At 38.9% G+C, this 10,209-nt stretch overlaps 1 protein-coding gene and 1 long non-coding RNA gene across 2 annotated transcripts in view; one reads left to right on the top strand and one right to left on the bottom strand.

The window, feature by feature from the left end:
• LOC116689736 (uncharacterized) overlaps positions 1-7,927 on the top strand; it is a 9,517-nt gene extending 1,590 nt beyond the window's left edge. Inside the window, exons 2-4 of the long non-coding RNA XR_004332081.1 lie at positions 6,789-6,877; positions 7,095-7,178; positions 7,471-7,927. This is a non-coding gene — a long non-coding RNA (uncharacterized LOC116689736). The remainder of the gene's footprint in view (positions 1-6,788; positions 6,878-7,094; positions 7,179-7,470) is intronic.
• cabp7a (calcium binding protein 7a) overlaps positions 1-10,209 on the bottom strand; it is a 25,150-nt gene that overhangs the window by 9,060 nt on the left and 5,881 nt on the right. The gene's annotated exons all lie outside the window — the stretch shown is intronic.

The following is a 10,209-nucleotide window of genomic DNA, read 5'->3' as shown; positions in this document are numbered from 1 at the left end:
GGAAAAGCGCTATATAAATACAGCACATTTACATTTACATCCTTTCTTTGTCAAGTAATACCACAGGGTTCTATTTGCATTGATACTAGCCAGGAGACTTAACACAATCTTTGTAGTTGGAAGCTGTGTCCATGGAGTCCTGCTTCACCGTGACTGGATTTAGAGCAGCAGATGAATTGTAGGTGTGGGCTGATCAGTGCTTTAGTTTGTGTTCATAAAATATATTTTGTGTGAGAAGCTGCTCTGCTGAATCAATGTTGAATCTCCCCTCTATTGTCCAGTTCCGGGGAAAGCCAGACTGACAAACTTGATTCAATGTAAGAACAAAAATGTCTCTAAACATTAAAAACTGATGCTCCAATTTTGAACATTCATAATCAGTCTCTACACTGACTTTATTGAAGATCACTGGATCAACCTTTAACATAACTTAATAATCGAAAACAATGTACTTCACTTCTAAGTAGCAGTAACAGCAGTTACTTTGAGATAAACAGGAAAAACAAGAAGGCCACTACACCATGATAAACAATGAATACTGCCTACAGAAATTCAAACCTCAGCAAATAAAAAAACTGCCCCCCGCTAGCACAGAGCCACAATCATTACAATCTTCAAGCAGGTAATTTCTCTATTTTGCCACATATTTAGCCGCATGTCCCCTCATCCCTTCATTGTTTTCGCATCACAAGGGACTGAATCTATTCATTTATATGCAATAACATCCACAACCGAGTCACCTACAATTTTAAACTTGTCACATCTCTGTGTCACACATCTGATCAGCACACAAAAGAGTAGAGGAGATGAATCTAAAGATGGAGATAATGTACGAAGTAAATCCTCAGAAAATCACATGCTAAATCTATAATCTCTCTAATCTGTTGGAAGCAGAAACCCTAAACTGCATCATTAAATAGTCATGTAAGAGTTATATTTCAGCCTCACAAAAAATCTCACAGAAATCTGTGAAATGATCACAAACTGTTAACACCGCATTACGTGGTGGTGGCACGGAATGTGGGAAAGTCTGTGTGGCCACCACGGAAAACAATGTCAATGTAAAGTCGTTGAGGAGATAACGTATCATTAGGAGTGACTATAGTAGCGAGTAGTGTGAAAGACCGAAAATCCACGTAAGGAGGTTGGTTGGGGTGGTGGTGGTGATGGATGGGTCAAACACAGGACTTTCACCCGGGAGACTGGGTATCGCGTCCCGCATGTACTGTTTCTTAAAGTTGCTTACTTCTTTTCCTAAACCCATCGGTACCGTTCTTCCCACGTGTCACGGAACTGTACGCACACCCACAACATTTTCCTAAACTTAAGGGGCCGTGTTTATTTCACGGAAGTCTTCAATGGGCCCCTCACAGAATTTTTGGCAATCGGTGTTCATTTCACGGAAGTCTTCTGTGGGCCCATCACAGAATTTTTTACAATTCTGTGAAACTGCCACAGATTTTGAGTTGAGGGGCGGTGTTCATTTCACAGATTTCTGTGAGCTCAGGTTGCAGCTTCAGTCTTTGTAATAGGGTTCAAGGAAATTATTTTCCAGAAAGTTTGTAAAAAAAATAGATCAGGTCAGAGTGAAAATAAGTTTATAAACAAAAAACAGTGTACAGTGGATTTTGAATAATTACTGAAAACAAAATGAGGTAAATGTTGTTGCTAAGTAATGCACAACTTGTCTGTTACAACTGACAATAACAACCTTCTAGGCAGGTGAAATAAAAAATTGAATTACAATTCAAACGACTTTCCCTTCCCAGGTTATAGGCAATTAGCTGTTGTCATGTCACTGAAGTGCAGAACTAACCAAACTTTATCAATACGCAGCAAAGTCTGCGGAGTGTCAGAACAGTGACAAATGGCTGAGCCTCTGGGCCAAAATCAGCAGCATGACAGTCTGAGACAAATATTCTGATTGGAAACAAAACATTAAATACCAATGATGGCAGGAAACCGTGTCATTCTGTGTATAATGTGGCAGCAGGGCTTCAGGAAAATAGTTTGTTGTAATAAATTACATGTCCACAGAATAAAAACTGTGCCACAGGGACAAGGGTACTTGGCAATCATGTATTACAATGGACTACATCTGGGCATGCAATTTATAAAACCCAGCAGAGTGACATTTGCAGCAGCTATTTTTCACATTGTTTTTTCCTACAAATTGTCTTGCTGAAGGTATACTTTGAATCCTCCAGCTGTGTTTTTTTCCTCCCTGGATGTGATCTTATTGTTTATAGAATAACAGTTTCTCAGTATCCACCTGAGGTCTCCACTCCATCTATTTACTTTAGAAAGAGGGGAGCAGACACTCCTGGAAAAAAACATGTTGCCACTGCGCAGGAGGCAAACAGACTCTTAAATAAGGTGCCAAAACAGTTTCAGCAAATACTCCCATCTCCCCTAAAAGCTTTATTTATTGATCAAAGGCCAAGGTGAGAAATAACATCCCGACTGTAGAGTGGTTTATAGTATATTTGATTTTAAAAGTTTGTATTGTGTTGTAATGAAATACAGACTCAATTTGTTGTGGGAGGATTGTAATACTCTGTCACAACATTTACAGAAAAGAAATTCCTTATGCATGGGCCAGAATTATTATGAATGGCTTATCAAGTCCAGTAAACAACCGTAAAGCTGGAATATGTACAAATGAACCTAACAAATCTCTATCCAGATAGACTGCTACCTCTTTGAGAGTAAATCTATCTTGTCCTCAGAAGAGATAACTACTTTTATCATCCAATTTCCCCTTTACTCTGGAAGACCCAAATGGGCCACATTCACATGTATTCTCCCACAGTGACTATTGTAATTGAGAAACTCCTCAGAAGTCTGAATTAGTTTAGTTTAGTTGTTTCACAGAACATAAAAACGATTTACTATTAAAACTGTTCCCTCTCCCAGACTGTGAATAAATGCTTAGGTGAAAAAAAACTGAATAGCTCTGATATTGATGTTGGCCTGCACCGATGACCTGAATTATCCGGCCCAATCAAAGAGAAGCAGTTGGAAAAATTTCACCACCACTTCATGTCATTTAACCTTGAGATAAATGGATCTAAATTCGAGATTCACAGAATTAAAGCAATAGTGCTACAATCCACTTTTATATTCACCAACCAAAAAATAATAACCAAAAAAATAACACAGCAGTGGATAGCGATCTATTTTTTGGTCCAAATGACAGAAAATTTGATTTTTTTATGTCACACTGTTAGTTAATTCCACATTTTGTATCACAGCATTAACTGTTTCACATCAATCTTGCTAAAGTTTGTTGGGATGCACTTGGGGACACCACAACGAGCTGCAAACATAACCTCATATTATTAAAGTATTTTATGATGAACACGTTGGCAAACAGTCACCTATTAAACATCCAACATCCGTGGAACATCTCTTCAACTTGTCAATCGAATTATCTGAAGTTTGGTATAAAAAAACTCATACAAATAAAGCTAGTGAGAGTGTGTTTCCATCCAACAGTTTTAGGGTGAATTAAAACCTGTGCGTTATGACGTCACATGCTGTTTTGCGATCAAACATTTTAAGGTGTTTCCATTCATATCTGCACTGAATAGCACAACATTCAAGGAAACATTTGCGAACAAAGTTTTGCTGGACAAAATGGATTGCGCCATCGACCAACAAATGATCAATCTTGCACAAGTTCTAATAGTGCTTATGTGCTGCTGCGAGACAACTCTCTTTTTTGAGACGTGTTTCGCTGTTTGAGCGTCTTCCATTTACTCCGTAGGACGTCCCACAGCTTGTTGTAATCTTTGTTGGCCATTTCCTTTGCAAGTTTCTGATAAATTATGGCATTTCTTAAATTTTTGCTATCTAAAATAGCAGTTATATTTTGCTCATAAATTAAATTCAAAGAGTCTCTTGTCTCCTCGTTCGTCCACTTACATCTGTATTTGTTGACACCCACCATGTGTGCAAACACTACAGCGGAAATACCGGGCGGAAATTAAATAAAACGTATTCCTTCTGTGGCGGGTAGCAACCATAAAATAACCTAAAATTTAATCGTAATTCATTATTTATTCAGCAAATAACGTTTCCATCAGCGTTTATCACATACTGTAAGCCGTATGTCGTTAAAGATACAATCTGATGAAACCGCTCATATTTCCTTCGATATTAATGAAATTCAATAGAATTTTACTTTTTCCATAAGGCATTTTTCATTTGATATCACTTAATTCGGATAAAAATGTGAGGCTGGAAACTTAGTTACTGACATTCATTTGGAGTCATGTTTCGGGCCACCTGACTAATATTCAATCTTGCTTTAACTTTATTTTTGTTCTCTCTTTAGGTAGCTATGCTGCACTACATGTTCACCAGCTAGTCTGTTGTTAGGTGCCAGCCCAGAGCTTGTTTGCTTAAATCAGCTGCTGCGGCTGGATACTTGGTTGATGAGAGCTGTGAGAATCAACCAAGAAGCTGCTGTTGTTGCTTCCACTCAGTCTCCGATACCATGGCTCCACTGGGGAGCTATGAATACAGTATTTGTGTTGAAAGCATGCGGTATTTTCTTTGATGTAGAGAGGTGCTTGCTGGCCTTCAACGATGCAATGCCATGCGGTCCCCTAGTGTGTGATCTGACAGAGGATGAAAATCCCAAGTTAAGATCATGAGCTGCTAGTGCCAAGCATCTGAAGCTGAACTCCCACAAGATAAAGGTACAGTGTGTACTTCCATCACACTGCTCTCCCCGTACACTGTTCTATATCAATGAAGGGCAGTAGATCCTTGCTGCAGCACAGAGATTGTGGAACAGTCTGTGAACTGTATGACGCACTAGACATGGCCTGGAATCACTTGGAAATGGAGCTGATTCATGCAGACAAATAGAAAACGCTTGGATTCATGACAAGGGTGAATTATCAATGACAAAGGGTACGACATCCACTTTCTACACAACATTTTCTATTAGACTCATGAGGATATAGCCATAAAGTGGAAAGGATTTTTTAAAATGTCATCATCTTTGGCTGTAGACACGTCGCTCTGTGACGGGCGAGTTTGGTGGGTGGTAAAAAATGACAGTATACTCACTACAAAAAACTGGACTACACCACTGCTCATCGTAACAGAACAGAAAGACATCACAGGGGAAATAGTGGTGACACTTTATGATAACCATCATGAATGAAGAACTATCTCTTTAAGAACTATCTTCAGTGTATAGAAGAACAAGAAGTCCTGGAAGTGAAGGCCTGGCCCCCACAGTACCCTGATCTCAACATCACTGACTGTGACAGGAGGATTTGAGGACACACCCACAGAAAATCTGTGGTTAGTTTTCTAAGGTGTTTGGGACAACCTACCAGCCGAGTTCCTTCGAAAATTGCGCGCAAGTGTACCGAGACAAATTGATGCTGTCATGAAGGCTAAGGATAGTCACACCAAATATTGATTTGATTTAGATTCCTCTTCTGTTCATTCACTGCATTTTGTTAATTGATGAAAATAAACAATTAACACTTCCATTTTTGAACGCGTTAGTTTACATCATTTTTTCCTACCTGCTTAAAACGTTTGCAGCGCTGTGTGTATATACTGTACATACACATATATACACATACATACTATATATATGTGTGTGTGTGTGTGTGTGTATACAGTATATATATAAATATATAGTAGTATCTACTGACAAAGTATTAGCTATTTAACAAAGTACTATGTCATCTGTTGGTGCTTTATAAGAACCACCCAGACACTGTTTATAGACGGTTTGAAAACCAAATAATAACCCTTGACAAAGTGTTAGGAATATCTGGTCCATCTAGTGATGTAATGTTTATAGATGTTTTAAAAATGGTCTCTTAAAGGCTTACAAATATTTCTTAATCATTACCCAAAACCTAATATAGTATATGAGGGATATAATGTTTGCAACAATAAATTGTTTGTTTACAGCACTACTGATATTGTATTAATTATAATTTAATTGTTTGTTACAGTACAGTGATGGTTTGCTAACAGTTAAATGACAATTAACTAAAGATTAAATAACTATCATTTTACCATCTATTAATGATGCAGAACAGGGTAACGGGGTAATGCCGGGGCCTTTGTAGAGGAAAAGTGTCCATGGATGTATTCCTGAGCCGGTTTTTTAGAGCTAGGAATCCTCTTTGTCTCAGTCAGACCTGCATCTGCTCATGACTGCTTCGGATCGGTAATTGCAGGACACCCACTCTTTATGTAAGACCTTATCAGTGTGAGAAAAACACTGCTTTGCTGTGGGTGTGTGTGTGTACACGTGTGTGTGAACCTTAGACGGCTATTTTTAAACAACCATAGCAACCTTAATCCATCTTTAGCTGGATATGGGCCGACTTGGGCACCCGGAAGATTTAAATATTATCACAATGGGCTTCTAATAAGGCTCTGGAGTATTCAAAAGGGGGTTATGTTATGAGTGTCTGTGTCTTAAGGAAAAATCCTATCTGTGGGTTTTGGATGGAAACTCCTCCCATGATGAAATTTGCCGCGCTTTAACCTCGTTAACACGAAGACAAGAAGAGAAGAAAAAGAAGTTGGAAAGGTCGAGGTGCTTCATCCTCAATAAGGAAAAAAAATACCCTGGCCAACTTCTCAAACCCCATTTGACCTCGAACAAATGCAGACAGTGAAAGAATGTAAAATATGAGCCTGTCTCTGTTGCTTCATTTGGGTTTTCTTTATCAGCAGGAAGAGGAAATCGTTGATATGTCTCCATTTTTTCCCCCTCCCACACTCTTATGTTTTCAAAGCTGCAAGTTTTCGTCATCACAGCCGATATCAAGTTGAGGCGACGCCAATATTCACAGAGCAAAACCTGCAAAAAGCACCTCAAACAAAGGTCAGAAGTGAACAATCAAAAGCCTCCACTCTGCATTACAGCTTATCTAACACTCCCTCATCAGTTCCACCACATTATCGTTCATCTAATTTTCTACTGCTAGATTTTGTTATTGTCTGGTGTAGACTTTGCAGTGTTGTTCATCAAAGAGAAGAAATATAAGCCAGGGGGAAAAAAACACTTCACCTTCCAGAATTCATCATAGTTAATTTCACAGGTAATAAAGTCTGCTGGATCCACTCCTTCATGGCAATCGATCAAAACGGGAATAAATGCCTCAACTTCAACCTACCCGACAGAGGTAATCACAGCACTTCATGATATTCTCCACTAATCTGTTTTCCATCAAAACCCAACTTGGCAAAGAAAAATGTCATGCCAGATTACAGTAACTGATTAACTGAGAATTTATACGAGGCCATGGTTGTTGACGTGATCTGAGACATTAAAGCATCAAACGCCCTTTTTTTAATCTTTTAACTGATTTTCACAGTGTGCACCTGTTTCAAATAATGCAAAGAAATGTTCCCCAGTTTTAACATGAAAGTAACAGTATGACATTTTGAGGTATGTGCTTGTTCTCTTTCTGACAGAGAGTTGGATGACAAGAAGGACATCCCACTTTTATCTGTAAATATGAAGCAGACATGAGCAGCTTGTCACTGTAGCTTAGCTTAGCACAAAGAATAACAGGGGGAAACAACTTGCCTGGTTCTGTCTAATGGTGACAAAATCTTTTTTGTGGAAGCATGTTGAACAACAATGTACCAAACTCCGCTATCCAGCTACCAGGCCTGCTAATCCTTCCGAGCAGACTAGCGGATGTAAGCTATGTAAACACGGACACGTACTGGTGAAGAAATGGGGTGCTTGCATCCAACTACTTCCAACCACTGGTGGAGTTTGTGACTGTTAAATGCTGACCATTCTGCATCCAACACAAAATTTGAGGCTGTGTTTATACTTGATGTTCACATCACTCCAAGCACTAATGCTAACAATGCGTTAGTTGAACTTTACGGAGCCTATAATGTGTTTGCACTAAATGTAGCCTGTTTCAAATGTTGTTTTTTTATATAATGTTGTTTTTATATAATGTGTAACACCACTTGAGCCACAGTGAATAGTTGTTTTGTGTACATGGTTGAAATGACAATAAAACACACTTGAGTTGACTCGTCACTCAACTGCCTCTCTGTGTCTGTGACCGGTAGGTATGGCCCGGGAGTGGACTCGTAGGAGAGCAAAGCGAGAGCATTCTGGGGGTTGTTGTCTTTCATTTACATCAGCCAAAAAAGAAGGCATCCATTTCTAAAAATAAATCACATTTCTACTACATAAATGACCTAATTTAAATACATTAAATACAATTCATCTTTCCAGCGGTGAAATATCCCTTTAAAATCATCACAAACACCACAACATTTCCACAAAAAAACACTTTAGTTATACCTTCAGAAGCAGTTTCATTAGACAGATACAACCTGTGACTCACTCGCTGTGGGGAGGGCTCACTTAGCGTTCTTAGAAACGGATCGTTTCTGTTAAAGTAGAGCTTTTTCACATGCCACCCATCTCATCCAGGCAGGTGATACAACCAAGAGAGCCATTTAGAAAACCATTCTTGCCTGTCTGTCTGTATGGCCAAATGTGTCAGAAGACCCTCCATCAAGCAGGTAGAGCAGAAATAGTTGAGCAGCGTAATGGGAAAATGTACAAAGTGAAATGTATCATTCTCAGCCCTATTATATACGAGCAAGATACTTTATTGGGAATCCCCAGTGCTGCATATCTGTAATGTCACGGACCACGTCGTTCTCCAAAATAGATAAATTCAGCCTTCCTGTCTTTCTTATGTCTTTTTTCTTCACTAAAGTGTGTACCTGTGTGTGGGCGGCTGTGGCTCAGCGGTAGAGCGGTTGCCTGCCAATCGGAAGGTTGGTTGTTCTTTACCTGTTGTAATTTACCTTTTTTCCATTGGTGGTTTTTATCGATTATTAGGGAAGCCTCTGAGGCTTTTTACTCATTTAAACAGAATTTTTTTTTGCTATGTTCACCACCTTCACTCCACACATATGCAGCATTATGCCACCATCCTGTTTCAGTGTTTCATACAATAAAAGGTGACAAGTCCAACATCACCAAATTTCCGATTCTGACAATGAACTCTGAATATGTTGAAGGCTGTATAGGCGTTCATCTCTGTAGTAATTTAATAATTACAAAAGTCAGTGCATGTCTTTCTTCTTTGTAAATCATTAACAAAAGCTGTCTGTTATTAACTGTTTGCCAGACTTGTAACATTGTCAAAAGGTTTTGAAAAGCAGAAAGTGGGAATTTAATGATGTTGGAGTGGAAAAACATGTGTTTGATTGATTTGCTTTCTTGTTTGAATATTTTTTTAGAGAGAGAATGCTTTGATGATTATTTGTAAGAGCATATGAAAGCTCTCCTCTATGCAAGAGGAAACAAACAATTTGTTCAGGGGATCCAATTTAAAGGTAAAATTATGTGTTTGTTTTTTTGTAAAAGAACAATAATTGAACTAATTCTGGCTTACCGGGAGAGAGCCTTTGCTAATAGCAGTCAATAACTGAAGTGAACAGGAGAGGAAAATAAGTGTTTGGTTTTGGTAAACACATCTATATCGTTTGCACACTCCACACTCGTGAAAATGAGCCAGCATGTCCAAATTGTCTTTGCAGCATATGTTTTAAAATGGTTGCAGTTGACCCCTTGGAAGTTCACCCCCACAACGCCCACTGATTCTGCACCAGCGCTACGGTATGTGCATAATTTCTGTCTTGCCTAGCAGATGTCTTTAAATATCTTGCATTAGTATTCATGTAAGTATTTCCAAAGGAATGGAAGTCAACCCTCCACCTCAGGGCGAAGGAATGAGTCAATGTTTTCTGCTGCAGCTACAGTAGGAGTCGAGCAGAAACATCAAGATTGCCTCACAGGCAGTTTATGCCATTAGGAGCGCAGTGGTGTCAGTGTTTTTTGAGCAGCTGTCAGTCAAAGCAATCTGCAAAGTCCCCAAGGAAACGAAAAAAAACGTTTAAAAAAAACAAGTCCCAAAAATGTAACATGTGTTACATTTTGTTTTACTGAAAGCAAACTACTTTCCAAAACAAAAGGCAGTGTGGAAGTCAGAAAATCTAAATAAAACATTTTAAATTCCTTTTGACAACTAGCAGACACATATGAGGAGAAAAATAAATCTCCAATTAGTCCAGTCCACAAGCTAACCCTAACCCTAACCCTAACCCCCTAACCCTAACCCTAACCTTCTAACCCTAACCCTAACCCTAACCCCCTAACCCTAACCC

The sequence above is a fragment of the Etheostoma spectabile genome, chromosome 5 (assembly GCF_008692095.1).
Source record: "Etheostoma spectabile isolate EspeVRDwgs_2016 chromosome 5, UIUC_Espe_1.0, whole genome shotgun sequence".
Taxonomy (NCBI): Eukaryota; Metazoa; Chordata; class Actinopteri; order Perciformes; family Percidae; genus Etheostoma; species Etheostoma spectabile.
Note: the sequence above shows the minus strand (reverse complement) of the source record. Positions and strands in the feature narration are given on the sequence as shown.